At 39.3% G+C, this 18,778-nt stretch overlaps 1 pseudogene across 1 annotated transcript in view; it reads right to left on the bottom strand.

Moving 5' to 3' along the window:
- Nucleotides 1-359: 359 nt before the first annotated feature.
- The window catches only part of LOC309809837 (synaptotagmin-like protein 3), a 34,285-nt pseudogene continuing 15,866 nt past the window's right edge, over nucleotides 360-18,778 (bottom strand). Inside the window, exon 5 of the transcript in view lies at nucleotides 360-1,489. The product of the transcript in view is annotated as a synaptotagmin-like protein 3 (transcript). The remainder of the gene's footprint in view (nucleotides 1,490-18,778) is intronic.

The raw sequence follows: 18,778 nt of genomic DNA on the forward strand, positions 1-18,778 counted from the left end.
GGAAAGTGTTACTCTAGCCTCACCTCCTACCTGCAGTAGCCTTTACCCACTGTGTATGGAACTTCTGGAATCCATCACACTCTTCACACCCTCTTATCTTTGCATGTGTTCTTTTCTCTTCCAGAAATGTTCCACTTTCACTCTTTCTCCTAGCTAATTTATACTGCACCTTCAAGACTAAGTTCAAATACACTGCTTAGACCCCTCCATCTGGTTTATAGTCCCTTCCCCATACCTCCAGGGCACCCAGTTCATTCCACTTAGCAGTCAGTTTCCCAAGGAAAGAGCTCCTCTTATTTACCTTTTTTACTTCAGGGATTACTACAGTATCTGACTTTTTTTTTTTTTTAACTGTTGAACGTTTATTGAAATTGGGTCATTTTCCACATCTCTCACAGCACAGATAACCAACCTGAGACCTAACTAACGTAGCATCGATAATGGTTCCGTCTAAATACACACAGAGGAATGTGAAAGAGCGTCTCAGCGGCAGAACAGTTGTAGACGGGGAGAGCTCACACTCCCCAGGGCCCTTCGTAAGCCTCCACCCACGTGCCCGCACGCCCAGCCCCGCAGCCGACCATCAGGCCCCGGCACCTGAAACCCTGCTGCGCCCGGAGCCTCTGGTCAGTGCAGGGTGAGGGTCATGTCTGTCCACAGGTTGGGGCTGGAAAGCACTTTCTGCTATTGGAGCTTTGTGAGCACGAGTCTGCGCCACCCGCTGGCTCTTCCTTCGAACCAAGCCTGGCGCCTCCCAGCAAGCGGTCGTTCACACCGAAGGTGGCCTGTTCCCAGACGGTTAATTCTAGGGTGGATTGCCTCAGCTGAGAAGGGGTGACCCCTTTGAAAATGAAGGAGTGTTTCTACTGAGGACAGGCTTGCTTCTTCAGGACGGAGGACTTCAGTCTCGACCTCTGCTGGTCTGGCAAAGTGAGACAGCCCTTAACAAATGAGTTTAAGGTACCATCTGAGCGCACAGGTAAATTCGTGGCTCCCAGCACTACCAAACAGAGCTGACCGTTATGTGATGGCTGATCTCCCGTCCCTTCTTGAGCCTCCTGGGCCCTGCAGGGAGGACCAGTTTGGCCCGGACTACAAGTTCTCCGTTATTCGTGGGAACGCTGTCTTCGTCTTTCTCTGCCTTGGCCTGGAGCGGATACCAACGGGCAGACTGGGTGGTGTGGTCCTCAAAGTCCCACGTGGCCAGAGGGATGATCACTTCTTCAAGAAGCACCCTCCGGACGAGCGTGCCCAGGTGCCACACAAACACCAGCAGCTGCCGGGTCGCCAGCTGGGTAAGGTCCACCTGGTACTTCAAGGTCTCCTGAAAGGTCGGCTCCACAGTGTTCTTTTGGACTCCAGTCTTGCGTTTTCCCTGGGAGGATGTGTCAGGCAGCAGCTAGGTCTTTACATACGGATTTCACTTTTTCTTCTTTTCCTCCCCATAGGCAAGATTCTTACAGGCCTTTATGCCTATGCTAGATTTTTGCTAATTGTTGAATAAATAAGATGTTGAAGACAATGGAGAATAAATCATTGAACCAAAATTTAATGGGGGAATTTGGACGAGCAGTATACCAACTGCCTCTCTGCAAAATTAGTAAGAAGAAACAAAGTTGTCTTTCTGGAGCTCTCTTAGAACAGGAAAATGAGCTGCATGACTTCTGGGGTCTTCTTCTTGCCTTTGGAGTCTGTAAAGTTCTGGGAGAATAATACATATCACTATGAGTTTGATCTAGCCCTTTCAAATGGATTTATTATTCTTTATTTAAATTATATATGACTTACACTTCCAGCTGAATATCAATAGGAGAAACCAGTCTGATCTTAGATTTCTTAACATCTCCAAGTTAGAATCTCATTCAAATTCAACGAGATTAAAAGATCTTAGATAAAAATTATTAGGGAGTTCTCCCCACTCTTTTAGCTGTCACCTGTATGATCTTTTTCACATCTATTTTGACTTTCTAAATCCTCTTGTAGAGATTTTAAATTATCCTTTCTTGACTTGTTTGGTGAAAACATTTGAATGTTCAGAGGAAATCTGTTGCATTTATAACCATCTTTTTTTCCCTTTTAGATTTTTTTTCTCTTGCTCTTTGATAACTTCTTTTTTTCACTAATCTACTCTGCCAGGGATTTTGACAGCTGAAATATGTGATTAGTGTCATTTTATATCTCAATGTATGTATTTAAATCACTCACAGTGGTTCTAGGTGAAGTTTTGATCTGTCAAAATATTTTAGTCTTAAATGAAAGCTACCCACATGCGCTTTTTACAAAAGCAATTCTTGCACAAAAAGATTTATAGTATCTCTCTTTTTGAGTAATTCTGAATAGGTGACCTAAAGCATCCAAAAGTGACAGGGTTCATTTCACTTTCTGTATTTTGGGCTTAGATAGACACAGTAAAAATTTTCATGCACACCAGTACTTAAGATTCAATAAAGGAGTTAACTTTCTTCCCCCTGGAAATCATTGTCTGCTATCTTTTCTTCCACCATTTCCTGCTCACTCTTCAACACACTCAGGTGTGGCTTACAATCCATTACCTTATAAGAACATTATTTTAAATTCTTTTTAAAATTTGTGACATTCCTCAGCATTGTATGAGAAGTAAGGGAAAATTAAGCAGTTCAAATTCTGATATAGATAAAAAAAATAGAATTTGGGAAAATTTGAACTTAGTCTCTAATTTAAAAATGTATATCCATATAATAATGTCTTCAACTCTATAAAGGTAGTTTGTTACTCTTTTAAAGGAGAAATGTTACCAGAATACTAGCAAAGCCAGAAATTTCTGAGTCAAATGTATTACAGAAACAGTATATTTTAAAACGTATTGCTCTAGAAGTAATTTAGATTTAGATTTATACATGTAAATTTAATATTTGAAGAGTTAAGACATTTTAAGTTTTGATGTGAATATTAAGAAAATAGTCTCTTAAAAAAAAAGAAAAGAAAATAGTCTCTTAAAACTAAACTCTCAGAACATCATGAATTCCTTGAAGAACAGTCTATGCTTCATGTTTCTTTATCTATCGTGACTATCATGCAGCTAGGCACAATGTTAGTATGTAAAAAGCACTCCAAATCGAACTTGAAGTAGAGAATTGAGGCAAATGACTGAAAAATCAATGAAAGGCAGATTTTGATTTCTTACTTCAGAATCCACCTGTTGGCCTTACCAATCACTGTTCCAGGGGGAGATTTTATTTAAAAGAATAGAAATACCTTACATGGCGAATCTACCACATGACTTTCCTCAGTTAAGCAACAAAGGGAGTTTGTTCTACAGAGGTCAAACTAGCTTCTCTGTGGTCTAGTATTAAAGTACGTTGGAGAGAGACACACAGAAACTCTTTCGGCCAGGCTTGAGATGCCAGGGTCATTACCTTTAATCTTTCTTTTTCAGATGGTTCCAAATTGCTGGAGAAAAATAACACAGTGGGGCACATGTATGGTTTCCCAACCCAGCAAGGCCCTTAGGACTGCCTGACTAGCTTTCCTACTCTCCACAATGATAATTTCAAGTCTTCTGCTTTCTCCTTAAATTTTGATCATTCCCTATCCTCTGGAATTTCAATGGATGACACTCTCTCTGATTTTGCTGATAAATTAGAAACATGATAAGGAAGTTTTCACAACACTCGTCACCAAATACACAGACCTACTCACATAGACACCTGGATTCACCTCTTTTTCTACTTTGAAAATAGAGGAAATATCCCTCCTCCTAAAAAGGGCCTTACCTGCCACCTTCTTATAACTCCACGGCTAGAGGCTATCTCCCCTGGCCTCTCTGCTATCTCTCTTAGACCCTACCCTTTAATGTTTAAACATGCTTTAATCATTCCCTTAAAAATTAAGAAAGATAAAGTGTCCTTGAACCCTACATTCTCCTAACCTATTCTTCTGTCTCTGTTCTCCCCTAACTCTTGTAAAGATCTCTCTGTCTTTAGTATCTCTACTCTCTATTGACTCTTCACACATTCCAGTATGGCTTCTATTATACCACCAATGAAAACATATTTTAATAATGCAAATAATCTTTGTGACTCAAAGAAAGTTTTAATTCTTGATTTAACAGGACTTCCTAAGAGCATTTCACATAATTGGCCTCTCTCTCCTTTTTAAAATACTTTCTTCCTTGAGTTCTGTGACCACAGATCCTCCAGGGTTTCCTTCTACTTTGCTGTGACTGGCCATCTCAGTTCCCTTTGATAGTTCATTCTCCTCTAACCAGCCTGCTGAGATACTGACTGATGTACATTATTTAGAACAATAGGAACAAAACAAATGGACTGGGAACTGGACTTTCCCAAGATTAGATTTGGTACTACAGAATGAGATGACACAGACATGCCATCTTTACAGAAAATATTCTGCAGGTGAGTCTAAGGAGAGTCTTAATTCCAGTCATTTTGGGCAACTGAAAAGACAATAGGTTATATGGGAACAGGAGGGCAAATAAAGCCTAAACAACTCATATACAAATTAAGCTCTGCCACTTATACTGTTGCCCACAAACATTCCCACATAGGCTCAGTGCAAATAGCTGACTCAAATGTGATAAAAAATGAATTATAATAATTTTAAAAGGATACAGCACAGACAAAATCATTTAAAAATACTTTTTAAGAAGAAAGGAACAGAAAAAGCAAAAGGCAGACCAAAAACAATAACTAGAAAAAATATTGCCACCAAGCAGATAAAAATGTAGGCCAAGCATATTGCCATGAATTCAATATAACCAAGTAAATTAATCAAAGAGCTCAAAGAAGAATTACAAAAACTCAGGAAAAAACATAGTGAAACAACAGAGAGAGATGAAACATAATCTTTCAGAGCTCAGGAAAGAAGTAAAAAGAATCATAAAAAATGAAATCCAGAGAGACCCCGGAGGAAGATGGCGGAAGAGTAAGACGCGGAGATCACCTTCCTCCCCACAGATACATCAGAAATTCATCTACACGTGGAACAACTCCTACAGAACACCTACTGAACACTGACAGAAGACCTCAGACCCCCCAAAAGGCAAGAAACTCCCCACATACCTGGATAGGGCAAAAGAAAAAAAGAATAAACAGAGACAATAGGATAGGGACGGGACCTGCACCAGTGGGAGGGAGCCGTGAAGGAGGAAAGGTTTCCACACACTACAAGCCCCTTTGCGGGCGGAGACTGCAGGTGGCGGAGGGGGAAAGCTTGGGAGTAGCGGAGGAGAGCACAGCAACAGGGGTGTGGAGGGCAAAGCGGAGAGATTCCGGCACAGAGGATCGGTGCCCTCAGGCACACACCAGCCCGAGAGGCTTGTCTGCTCGGCGCCAGGGCGGGCGGGGCTGGGAGCTGAGGCTCGGGTATCGGCTTTCAGTCGGAGCGCAGGGAGAGGACTGGGGCAGGAAGAGAGCCTGAAGGGGTTAGTGCACCACGGCTAGCCCGGACTGAGTCCGGGGAAAGGGTCTGGAGCTGCCGAAGAGGCAAGAGACCTTTTTCCCTTTTGTTTCCTGGTGCGCGAGGAGAGGGCATTAAGAGGGCTGCTTGGGGAAGCGCCGGAGACAGGCGCGAGCCGCGGCTAAAGGCGCGGACCTCGGAGACGGGCGTGGGATGCTGGGGCTGCTGCTGCCGCCGCTGCCGCGGGGCCTGTGTGCGAGCGCGGGTCACTGTCCACCCCGCCTTCCGGGGGGCCTGTGCACCCCGCCACTGCCGGGGTCCCGGGACCCGGGGACGGCTTTCCCGGGAAAGCGCACGGAGCGCCTCAGGCTGGTGCAACGTCACGCCGGCCTCTGCCGCCGCAGGCCCGCCCCACACTGCACGCCCCTCCCTCCCCTCTGCCTGAGTGAGCCAGAGCCACCGAATCAGCGGCTCCTTTAAACCCGTCCTGTCTGAGCGAAGAACGGACGCCCTCCAACGACCTATGCGCAGAGGCGGGGCCAGGTCCAAGGCTGAGACCCGGGAGCTGCGAGAGCAGAGACAGGGAAATCTCTCTGTGCAGCCTCGGAGGCAGCGGATTAAAGCCCCACGGTCCATTTGATGTGCCCTGCGTCTGTGGAGTGCATAAATGGACAGCGAATCATCCCAAATTGAGGAAGTGGACTTTGAGGACAAGATTTAAGACTTTCCCCCCTTTTCCTCTTTTTACAACGAATTATCCCAAATTAAGGAGGTGGACTTAGAGAGCAAGATTTCAGACTTCTCGCCCTTTTCCTCTTTTTACAACGAATTATCGCAAATTGAGGAGGTGGACTTGGACAGCAAGATTTTTGATTTTTCCCCCTGCTCTCTTTTTGTGAATGTGTATGTGTAATCTTCTGTGTAAGATTCTCTCTGTATAGCTTTGCTTCCACCATATGTCCCAGGGTTCTATCTGTCCGTTTTTTTTTCAATAATTACTTTTTCATTTTAATAACGCTACTATATTTCATACTTTATTCTATTTTACTTTACCTGCTCTTTCTTTTTTTCCTACCTTCCCTTCCTCCCTCCCTCCCTCCACTCCTCCTTTCTTCTTTCTTTTTCTTTCCTCGCTCCCTCCCTCCCACCCTTCTTCTTTCCACTTTCTTTTTCTTTCCTTCCTCCTTCCCTCCCTCCTGTCTTTCTTTCTTTCTTTCCTTCCTCCCTCCCTCCCTCCCTTCTTCCATTCACTCTTCCTTTTGCTTTCATTCCTCCCTCCCTCCCTCCTTTCTTTCTTTCTTTCTTTCCATCCTTCCTCCCTCCCTCCCTCCTTTCTTTCTTTCTTCCTTCATTCCTTCCTTTCTTCCCTTCCTCCATTCTTTCCCTCTCTCTTTCTTTCTTCTACTAATTCTTTCTTTCTACTTTTTCTCCCTGTTATTCTGAGCCGGGTGGATGAAAGGCTCTTGGTGCTGCAGCCAGGAGTCAGTGATGTGCCTCTGAAGTGGGAGAGCCAACTTCAGGACACGGGTCCACAAGAGACCTCCCAGCTCCACATAATATCAAGCAGCGAAAATCTCCCAGAGATCTCCATCTCAACACCAGCACCCAGCTTCAGTCAACGACCAGCAAGCTACAGTGCTGGTCACCCTATGCCAAGCAACTAGCAAGGCAAGAACACAACCCCATCCATTAGCAGAGAGGCTACCTAAAAACATAATAAGGCCATAGGCACCCCAAAACACACCACCAGACGTGGACCTGTGCACCAGAAAGACAAGATCGAGCCTCAACCACCAGAACACAGGCATTAGTCCCCCCCACCAGGAAGCCTACACAACCTACTGAAACAACCTTAGCCACTGGGGACAGACACCAAAAACAACAGGAACTACGAATCTGCAGCCTGCAAAAAGGAGACCCCAAACACAGTAACATAAGCAAAATGAGAAGACAGAAAAACACACAGCAGGTGAAGGAGCAAGATAAAAACCTAACAGACCTAACAAATGAAGAGGTAATAGGCAGTCTACCTGAAAAAGAATTCAGAATAATGATAGTAAAGCTGATCCAAGATTCTATTTCCAAGATCCATAATCTTGGAAATAGAATAGACAAAATGCAAGAAACAGTTAACAAGGACCTAGAAGAACTAAAGATGAATCAAGCATCGATTAAAAACACAATAAATGAAATGAAAAATACTCTAGATGGGATCAATAGCAGAATAACTGAGGCAGAAGAACGGATAAGTGAGGTGGAAGATAAAATAGTGGAAATGACTGATGCAGAGCAAAATAAAGAAAAAAGAATGAAAAGAACAGAGGACAGTCTCAGAGACCTCTGGGACAACATTAAACGCACCAACATTCGAATTATAGGGGTTCCAGAAGAAGAAGAGAAAAAGAAAGGGACTGAGAAAATATTTGAAGAGATTATACTTGAAAACGTCCCTAATATGGGAAAGGAAATAGTTAATCAAGTCCAGGAGGCACAGAGAGTCCCATACAGAATAAATCCAAGGAGAAATACGCCAAGACACATATTAATCAAACTGTCAAAATTAAACACAAAGAAATCATATTAAAAGCAGCAAGGGAAAAACAACAAATAACACACAAGGGAATCCCCATCAGGATAACAGGTGATCTCTCAGCAGAAACTCTACAAGCTAGAAGGGAGTGGCAGGACATAATTAAAGAGAGGAAGGAGAGAAACCTGCATCCAAGATTACTCTACCCAGCAAGGGTCTCATTCAGATTTGATGGAGAAATTAAAACCTTTACAGACAAGCAAAAGCTGAGAGGGTTCAGCACCACCAAACCAGCTTTACAACAAATGCTAAAGGAACTTCTCTAGGCAAGAAACACAACAGAAGGAAAAGACCTACAATAACGAACCCAAAGCAATTAAGGAAATGGGAATAGGAGCATACATATCAATAATTACCTTAAATGTAAATGGACTAAATGCTCCCACCAAAAGACACAGAGTGGCTGAATGGATACAAAAACAAGACCCATATATATGCTGTCTACAAGAGACCCACTTCAGACCTAGAGACACATACAGATTGAAAGTAAGGGAATGGAAAAAGATATTCCATGCAAATGGAAATCAAAAGAAAGCTGGAGTAGCAATTCTTATATCAGACAAAATAGACTTTAAAATAAAGACTATCAGAAGAGACAAAGAAGGACACTAAATAACGATAAAGTGATCGATCCAAGAAGAAGATATAACAACTGTAAATATTTATGCACCCAACATAGGAGCACTTTAATACATAAGGCAAATACTAACAGCTATAAAAGGGGAAATCGACAGTAACACACTCATAGTAGGGGACTTTAACACCCCACTTTCACCAATGGACAGATCATCCAAAATGAAAATAAATAAGGAAACACAAGCTTTAAATGATACATTAAACAAGATGGGCTTAGTTGATATTTATAGGACATTCCATCCAAAAACAACAGAATACACATTTTTCTCAAGTGCTCATGGAACATTCTCCAGGATAGATCATATCTTGGGTCACAAATCAAGCCTTGGTAAATTTAAGAAAATTGAAATTGTATCAAGTATCTTTTCTGACCACAATGCTATGAGACAAGACATCAATTACAGGAAAAGATCTGTAAAAAATACAAACACATAGAGGCTAAACAATACACTACTCAATAACGAAGTGACCACTGAAGAAATCAAAGAGGAAATTAAAAAATACCTAGAAACAAATGACAATGGAGACACGACAACCCAAAGCCTATGGGACGCAGCAAAAGCAGTTCTAAGGGGGAAGTTTATAGCAATAAAATCCCACCTTAAGAAACAGGAAACATCTCGAGTAAACAACCTGACCCTGCACCTAAAGCAATTAGAGAAAGAAGAACAAAAAACCACCAAAGTTAGCAGAAGGAAAGAAATCATAAAGATCAGATCAGAAATAAATGAAAAAGAAATGAAGGAAACGATAGCAAAGATCAACCAAACTAAAAGCTGGTTCTTTGAGAAGATAAACAAAATTGACAAACCATTAGGCAGACTCATCAAGAAAAGAAGGGAGAAGACTCAAATCAATAGAATTAGAAATGAAAAAGGAGAAGTAACAACTGACACTGCAGAAATACAAAAGATCATGAGAGATTACTACAAGCAACTCTATGCCAATAAAATGGACAACCTGGAAGAAATGGACAAATTCTTAGAAAGGCACAACCTTCCAAGACTGAATCAGGACGAAATAGAAAATATGAATAGACCAATCACAAGCACTGAAATTGAAACTGTGATTAAAAATCTTCCAACAAACATAAGCCCAGGACCAGATGGCTTCACAGGCGAATTCTATCAAACATTTAGAGAAGAGCTAACACCCATCCTTCTCAAACTCTTCCAAACAATATCAGAGGAAGGAACACTCCCAAACTCATTCTACGAGGCCACCATCACCTTGATACCAAAACCAGGCAAGGATGTCACAAAGAAAGAAAACTACAGGCCAATATCACTGATGAACATAGATGCAAAAATCCTCAACAAAATACTAGCAAACAGAATCCAACAGCACATTAAAAGGATCATACACCATGATCAAGTGGGGTTTATTCCAGGAATGCAAGGATTCTTCAATATACGCAAATCAATCAATGTGATACACCATATTAACAAGTTGAAGGAGAAAAACCATATGGTCATCTCAATAGATGCAGAGAAAGCTTTCGACAAAATTCAACACCCATTTATGATAAAAACCCTGCAGAAAGTAGGCATAGAGGAAACTTTCCTCAACATAATAAAGGCCATATATGACAAACCCACAACCAACATTGTCCTCAATGGTGAAAAACTGAAACCATTTCCACTAAGATCAAGAACAAGACAAGGTTGCCCACTCTCACCACTCGTATTCAACATAGTTTTGGAAGTTTTAGCCACAGGAATCAGAGAAGAAAAGGAAATAAAAGGAATCCAAATGGGAAAAGAAGAAGTAGAGCTATCACTGTTTGCAGATGACATGATACTATACATAGAGAATCCTAAAGATGCTACCAGAAAACTACTAGAGCTAATCAATGAAGTTGGTAAAGTAGCAGGATACAAAATTAATGCACAGAAATCTCTGGCATTCCTGTACACTAATGATGAAAAATCTGAAAGTGAAATCAAGAAAAGACTCCCATTTGCCACTGCAACAAAAAGAATAAAATATCTAGGAATAAACCTACCTAAGGAGACAAAAGACCTGTATGCAGAAAACTATAAGACACTGATGAAAGAAATTAAAGATGATACAAATAGATGGAGAGATATACCATGTTCCTGGATTGGAAGAATCAATATTGTGAAAATGACTCTACTACCCAAAGCAATCTACAGATTCAATGCAATCCCTATCAAACTACCACTGGCATTTTTCACAGAACTAGAACCAAAAATTTCAAAATTTGTTTGGAAAAACAAAAGACCCCGAATAGCCAAAGCAATCTTGAGAACGAAAAACGGAGCTGGAGGAATCAGGCTCCCTGACTTCAGACTATACTACAAAGCTACAGTAATTAAGACAGTGTGGTACTGGCATAAAAACAGAAAGATAGATCAGTGGATCAGGATAGAAAGCCCAGAGATAAACCCACGCACATATGGTCAACTTATCTTTGATAAAGGAGGCAGGAATGTACAGTGGAGAAAGGACAGCCTCTTCCATAAGTGGTGCTGGGAAAACTGGACAGGGACATGTGAAAGTATGAGATTAGATCATTCCCTAACACCATACACAAAAATAAGCTCAAAATGGATTAAAGACCTAAATGTAAGGCCAGAAATTATCAAACTCTTAGAGGAAAACATAGGCAGAACACTCTATGACATAAATCACAGCAAGATCCTTTTGGACCCACCTCCTAGAGAAATGGAAATAAAAACAAAGATAAACAAGTGGGACCTAATGAAACTTCAAAGCTTTTGCACAGCAAAGGAAACCATAAACAAGACCAAAAGAGAACCCTCAGAATGGGAGAAAATATTTGCAAATGAAACAACTGACAAAGGATTAATCTCCAAAATTTATAAACAGCTCATTCAGCTCAATAACAAAAAAACAAACAACCCAATCCAAAAATGGGCAGAAGACTTCAATAAGCATTTCTCCAAAGAAGATATACAGACTGCCAACAAACACATGAAAGAATGTTCAATGTCATTAATCATTAGAGAAATGCAAATCAAAACTACAATGAGATATCATCTCACACCAGTCAGAATGGCCATCATCAAGAAATCTAGAAACAATAAATGCTGGAGAGGGTGTGGAGAAAAGGGAACACTCTTGCACTGCTGGTGGGAATGTGAATTGGTACAGCCACTATGGAGAACAGTATGGAGGTTCCTTAAAAAACTAAAAATAGAACTACCATATGACCCAGCAATCCCACTACTGGGCATATACCCTGAGAAAACCATAATTCAAAAAGAGACATGGACCAAAATGTTCATTGCAGCTCTATTCACAATAGCCCAGAGATGGAAACAACCTAAGTGTCCATCATCGGATGAATGGATAAAGCAGATGTGGCACATATATACAATGGAATATTACTCAGCCATAAAAAGAAACGAAACTGAGCTATTTGTAATGAGGTGGATAGACCTAGAGTCTGTCATACAGAGTGAAGTAAGTCAGAAAGAGAAAGACAAATACCGTATGCTAACACATATATATGGAATTTAAAAAAAAAATGTCATGAAGAACCTAGGGGTAAAACGGGAATAAAGACACAGACCTACTTGAGAATGGACCTGAGGATATGGGGAGGGGGAAGGATAAGCTGTGACAAAGCGAAAGAAAGGCATGGACATATATACACTACCAAACGTAAGGTAGATAGATAGTGGGAAGCAGCCGCAGAGCACAGGGAGATCAGCTCGGTGCTTTGTGACCGCCTGGAGGGGTGGGATGGGGAGGGTGGGAGGGAGGGAGATGCATGAGGGAAGGGATGTGGGAACAGATGTATATGTATGACTGATTCACTTTGTTATAAAGCAGAAACTAAAAAAAAAAAAAAAAAAAAAAAAAAAAAAAAAAAATTGACCACATCCCCAGACATGGGGTAGGTCCTGATTAAAATAAGCCTAAAAAAACAAAACAAAACAAAAAAATGAAATCTATCAGAGAAGTAATGAAAAGAAAACAAGCTGGCTTAAACACAGTAGGAGTTATAGAGAAGAGGTTTGGGGAGAAGAATTTTTAGAACTGGAAATGATAGAAATGATAATTGGGAAAAGAGGGAGATAAAAGTGTGTAAGACTGATTCCCTCAACTTTCATATATAGAATATAAAATATATTATTGAAACAGAAAATTATATAAGTAGTATAAGTTTATTTAAAGGAGGTAAACAATAGATAACCTAAGAAAAATGATATAACCCATGGAAATCATTTCATTGAGAGAAGGGGCTAAAAAGATAGAAATATATACTAACTTCTTACTGTTCATTCTGAGAAGTAAAATGATATAGGTCATTAGATCATGAACTCAGAAAAGAGATAAATGTAGATAAAATAAAATATTTTGGGTTTGAACTCAGCTGCTCCCATGGACACAACAAATATACAACTACATGTGGAATGATTTTCCTCTGTAAAGGACCTGAAAACTAGATGAACAGTGTGTCTACAACAAAGGATAAGAGACACATGGAGACAGGTAGGAGAAACAGAGATATAGTCTCCCCCCAGACGATACCCCAGGAGCAGTGACCTACAATCAAGAGATACACCAAAAATATAAAGCTTTCTCTCAAGGAGTGAAGGAATTGAGCCCCACATCAGGCACCCTGACCCTTGAATCCAGCACCAGAAGACAAGCACCCAAAATATCCAGTTTTGAAAATCAATGTGGATTAAGTCCAGGAGAACCATAGCATTGTAGGGAATGGAGACTCCTCTCTTAAAGGGCTCATGAACTGTCCCATTTGCACTGATATCCAGAACAAAAGCAACAGTTTGAAAATGCCTAGAACATAAGAAAAGGAAATCTACTTAGAGATTTAAAGCTGCTCCTGGAGAAACAGGAAACTGCTGGGACTTTCGCCAGGGATGGAAGCACTGGTGGGTGCCATTTTTGTAATCTCATCCTAACTAGCTCATGACAGAACTGGCAAGTGCCATTTTTGTGCCATCTCTCTAACTGGCTAGCACCAGTGCATGTGCTCTGCCCACCCCATGCCACAACGCAGCTGGGCAAGTGCCCCAAACCCGTATTCACCCCATGTAGCAGCCACACCACAACTAGGCCAGGCAAGCACTCTGTGCCTCACCCACCCTACACAGAAGCTGCAGCCCGGCTATAGCTGGAAGGTACACACAGCCCATACAAGGGACACCTCTTTAGTGCCTGACTCTGGTGGGCAAGAGAGACTTCACTTCCAGGCCCCACAGATAATATCCTACATAAGGACACTCCTTCAAGACTGAGAGAGGTAGCCTGTTTCACCTATACATATAAATAGAGAGTTAGGAAAAATGAGGAGACAGACAAATCCCAAACTAAACTAAAGAACAAGACAACCCCCCAGAAAAAGATCTTAATGAAATGGAGATAAGCAACCTACTTGATAAAGAGTTCAAAGTAATGGTCATAAAGTTGTTCACTGAACTCAGGTGAAGAATGGATGAGCACAGTGAGCTTCAACATAGAGATAGAAAATATAATAAAATATAGAACAGAAGTTATAACTGAAGTGAAAAGTACACTTTAGGAATTCAACAGCAGACTGGATGAAGTAAAAGAACAAATCAGCAAGCTAGAAGACAGAGCAATGAAAATCACCCAGACAGAGCTGCAAAATGTAAAAAGAATTTTAAAAAGTGAAGATACTGTACGGGAACTCTGGGACAATATCAAGCAGAATAACATTCATATTATTAGCTTCCCAGAAGGATGAGAGAGAGAAAGGGACAGAAAAATTATTTGAGGAAATAATGGCTGAAAACTTCCCTAATCTGGAGAAGGAAACAGACATCCAGGCTCAGAAAGCCCAGAGAGTTCCAAAAGATGAACCCAAAGAGAAACACAAAAGACACATTATAATTAAAATGGTAAAAGTTAGGGGTAAAGAGAGAATTATAAAAGGAGCAAAAAAAAAAAAAAATACCCAACTATTATGTACAAGAGAAACCCCATAAGACAATCACCAGATTTTTCAGCAGAAACTTTACAGATCAGAAAGTGTAACATGATATATCTAAGGTGCTGGAGGGAAAAAATTTCCAACGAAGAATTCCCTACCCAGCAAGGTTGTCATTCAGAATTGAAAGAGGGCTTCCCTGGTGGCGCAGTGGTTGAGAGTCCACCTGCCGATGCAGGGGACACGGGTTCGTGCCCTGGTCCGGGAAGATCCCACATGCCGTGGAGCGGCTGGGCCCGTGAGCCATGGCTGCTGAGCCTGCACATCCGGAGCCTGTGCTCCACAATGGCAGAGGCCACAACAGTGAGAGGCCCACGTACCGCAAAAAAAAAAAAAAAAAAAAAAAAAAAAGAATTGAAAGAGATTATGAGGTTTCCAGATAAGCAAAAGCTAAAAGAGTTCATCACCAATAAACCATCCTTACAAGAAAAGTTTAGAATATTTCTCTAAGCTAAAAAGAAAAGGCACTAATTAATAATAAGAAAACATAAGAAAGAAAAAGCCTCACTGGAAAGGTAAATATATAGTAAAGGTAGTAGATCAATCACTTATAAAGCAAGTATAAAGGTTAAAAGACAAAGCTAGTAAAGTAATCATTTTAAATATAAATGATCTAAATATACCAATTAAATGACAGAGATTTTCAGAGTGGCTATAAAAACAAAACTGAAATATATGTTGTCTGCAAGAAACCCACTTTAAATATAAAGACTTAGGCTAAAAATAAAGATAGCTCATGATAATACGAACTTTTTAAGAAGCTGAAGCAGTATATTAATTTCAAACAAAGCAGATTTAAGAACAAGGAAAACTATCAGGGATGAAGCAGAGGAAGCACAACTGATTTAAAATTCTATATCCACAGAAAAACCTGCATGTGAATGTTTATAGCACCAAATGTTTATAATCACTAAAGACTCGAAGCAACCAAGATGTCTTCCAATAGGCCAATGAATAAACAAGCTGTGGTATGCCCATAAAATGGATATTCAGCAATAAATGAAATGAAGTATCTGTATTAGGTTGCTTAGATCACATAAAAAAATACCACAGACTAGGTGGCTTAAACAACAGAAGTTTATTTTCTCCCAGTTCTGGAGGCTAGAAGTCCAAGATCAAGGAGGCAGGAGGTCTGGTTTCTCCTAAGGCCTCTCTCCCTGGATGGCAGATGGCCACATTATTGCTATGTCCTCACATCCCTGGTACCTCTCTGTTTCTCCAAATTTCCTCTTCTTATAAGAATATCAGTCAGATTGGATTAGAGCCTAGGCCAAATGCCTTATTTTAAGTTAACCACCTCTTTAAAGGCCCTATCTCCAATTAGAGTCACATTCTGAGGTACTAGAGGTTAAGACTTCAACATACAGATTTTCAGGAGACACAACTTAACCCATAACAGTGTGAAACCATGAAAAGACTTGAACCCATATTTATGTAAATAAGTGATTAACTACATTCATAAATTCTGGAGAAGAGACAACTTATTGCAGAAGAATATCAAATAGTTTATATAAATATTCTGCTCTCAAAGCAATGGGGTATAACTCCCCACTCCTTAAATATGGGCTGCACATAGTGACTTTCTTCCAAAAAGTACAGCATAGAATGGGGGAAATAAAGAGTAATTTTACAACGGAGAAGACTGACAAGCCTTACCTCAGTCGGGGAACCAATATTAACATCAACAGTCATACCTAATACTGATAGTACGTACCCACCATATGATGTAATGAAAATGACACTTCACCTCTGTAGTATCTTTTCCCCAAAACACATAACTTCACTCTAACCATGAGGAAAATTTCAGATAAATCCCAACTGAAGAACTTTCAGTATTTGACCAGTGCTCCTCAAAACTGTCAAGGTCATCAAAAACAAGGGAAGTCTGAGAAAATCTCACAGCCAAGAAAAACCTAAGGAGACAAAGTAAATGTAACATGGTATCCTGGATGGGACTGTAAAAAATAAACAGAAGCCTCAATTAAACAGAGCTGAGAGACCAGAAGGGGGAACGCTCAAGCTCTGTGACAGCAGAGTCCAACAACAGGAAGAAATACTCCTCTTCTTTCCGGGCAACACTCAGCTAATAGCCCTGTAAATTTCCTTTTCTTCTTCATAAAAGAGTTCTTCCTTTGTTGTGCTTGGACTTGTGTGTGGCTTGCTGTGGTTGCAGACCCTGTATTACAATTCTCTGCTGATTCCAAATAAACCCTTCTTTGCAGGAGGAATAGCTGGCAGTTTATTTGTTTTAGGTCAACAGGATCCTGGAACAGGAAAAGAATATAAGGTAAAAACTAAGGAATTGAATAAAGTATGGACTTTAGTTGATAATAATATGTCACTATTGGTTCATTAATGAAATATAACATACTAGCATAAGATGATAATAATAGGGGAAACTGAGTATAAGTTATACGTCAAATTCCTGTACAACCTTTGCTATTTTTCTGTAACTCTAAAAGTGTTCTGAAAGAAAAGGTTGACTTATCAAAAAAAACAAAAAACAAAAAAACCCAAAACAACAACAACAAAAACAGGAGTGGACACATAAAAACCAAACCTAACTGTTGGCTACATAAAATAAATGCATGTGCATTTAAATAAATGTGACTTTGAAGACTGAAAACAAAATTACAAACACTTACCTGGCACATGCAAGTTTAAAATCAGTAAATAAATAAAAGTAAGAAAATCAAAATTTGGGCATAATCATAATAACTAACCAAGCTGAATACAAAGACAAAAGTAATAAAATAAGGTAGGGCATTTTTAATGATAATATGCCATATCAATACAATATGCCATATACAAAATATGATATACAATATGCAATAAAGATCATCCCACCCTGAATATTTTTGTACTAAATAGAGCATTAAAATTCAAAGCATAAAATCTATAAGGAAAATAAGTGAAATACACAAAAATAAATTTGCCTATCTCTAGCCATGATATATCAAGTGAAAAATATAAAAAAAAATCAGGCACTATACACACCTTGTTTGTATATACTCTTGGAAATTCAATTATATTCACCATATGTAAAGACACAAAAAACCGTCCATTAAAATTTAAAAAGTACAAATATAGCAAACAATGTGATTTTTTTCAAGATGTAATAAGTCTAGGAATTAATAACAAAACTCAAAAACAGTTAAAATCCAAATACTTGGAAATGTAGGGCTTTTTTATTAGAGAATTATTTGATTTAAAAATCAGGACTCAAATTGCAGATTTGTTAGGAAATAACTAAAGTTAACACAATTGCAATAAGAACCTATGGGATTCAGATAAAATGGTGGCTTAAAGTAGTGTTCTTAGCATTGGAGACATATTAATTATAGAGAAAGAATAAAAATAAATTAATAGATCAATCAGTAAATGATGTTACAAACAAAATATAACAAAATAACCTAAGAAAATTGGAGGAAATAATTAGTCAAGGGAATAGAAGAAATCAATGACAGGAAAAAAGGAACATTTAAAACTATGAATAAATCTGGGTAGGTTAATTGTGAATGGGGGGAAGAAAAAATGATACAACACATTAACTATTAGTTAATCTAATGAAGAAACAAAAGATGGGGGAAAGCACAAATACACAAAAGAATAGTAATGGGGATCCAACCACATATAAATTTTAAAACATGGAGGTATATTGCTTAACTCTAAACAAATTTATTCTAAGCCTAAGTTAAATGAATAACTTTTCTAGAAAAATATAAAGTTCCAAGAATAACGCAAAAAGAGATAGAAAACCTAAATAGAACAATTATTTTGGATTAAATGATGTTCAAAAGTCAACCCCTCCTCCACAAGAAAGTGCCAGTGCTGGACAACTTCACATTGGATTGATACCATGCCTTTAATTTTTAAGTTCTTAGTATATCAGAGATATTAAACCAGACTAAGATAAAACAGAAATGAACACCACAGTCTAATTTCATTTATTAATATGGATATAAAAAGTCTAAATACAATAAGAGGTAACTGATATTTTTCTTAACATGATTATGCTTAATGGAAAAAGCCTAGAAGCATCTCCTTAAGATCAGAAACACAAATACATCAGCTATCACGATTATTATTTATAATTCTTTTGGAGAAATAACTAGAAGAAAGAGGAGTGAAAAAAAGTGAAAAGTAAACAGAAAGAGGAAAAATAATTATTTGCAGATGAAAACTTAGAA

This window comes from Mesoplodon mirus, assembly GCF_964341445.2.
Source record: "Mesoplodon mirus genome assembly, chromosome: 8".
Lineage (NCBI taxonomy): Eukaryota > Metazoa > Chordata > Mammalia > Artiodactyla > Ziphiidae > Mesoplodon > Mesoplodon mirus.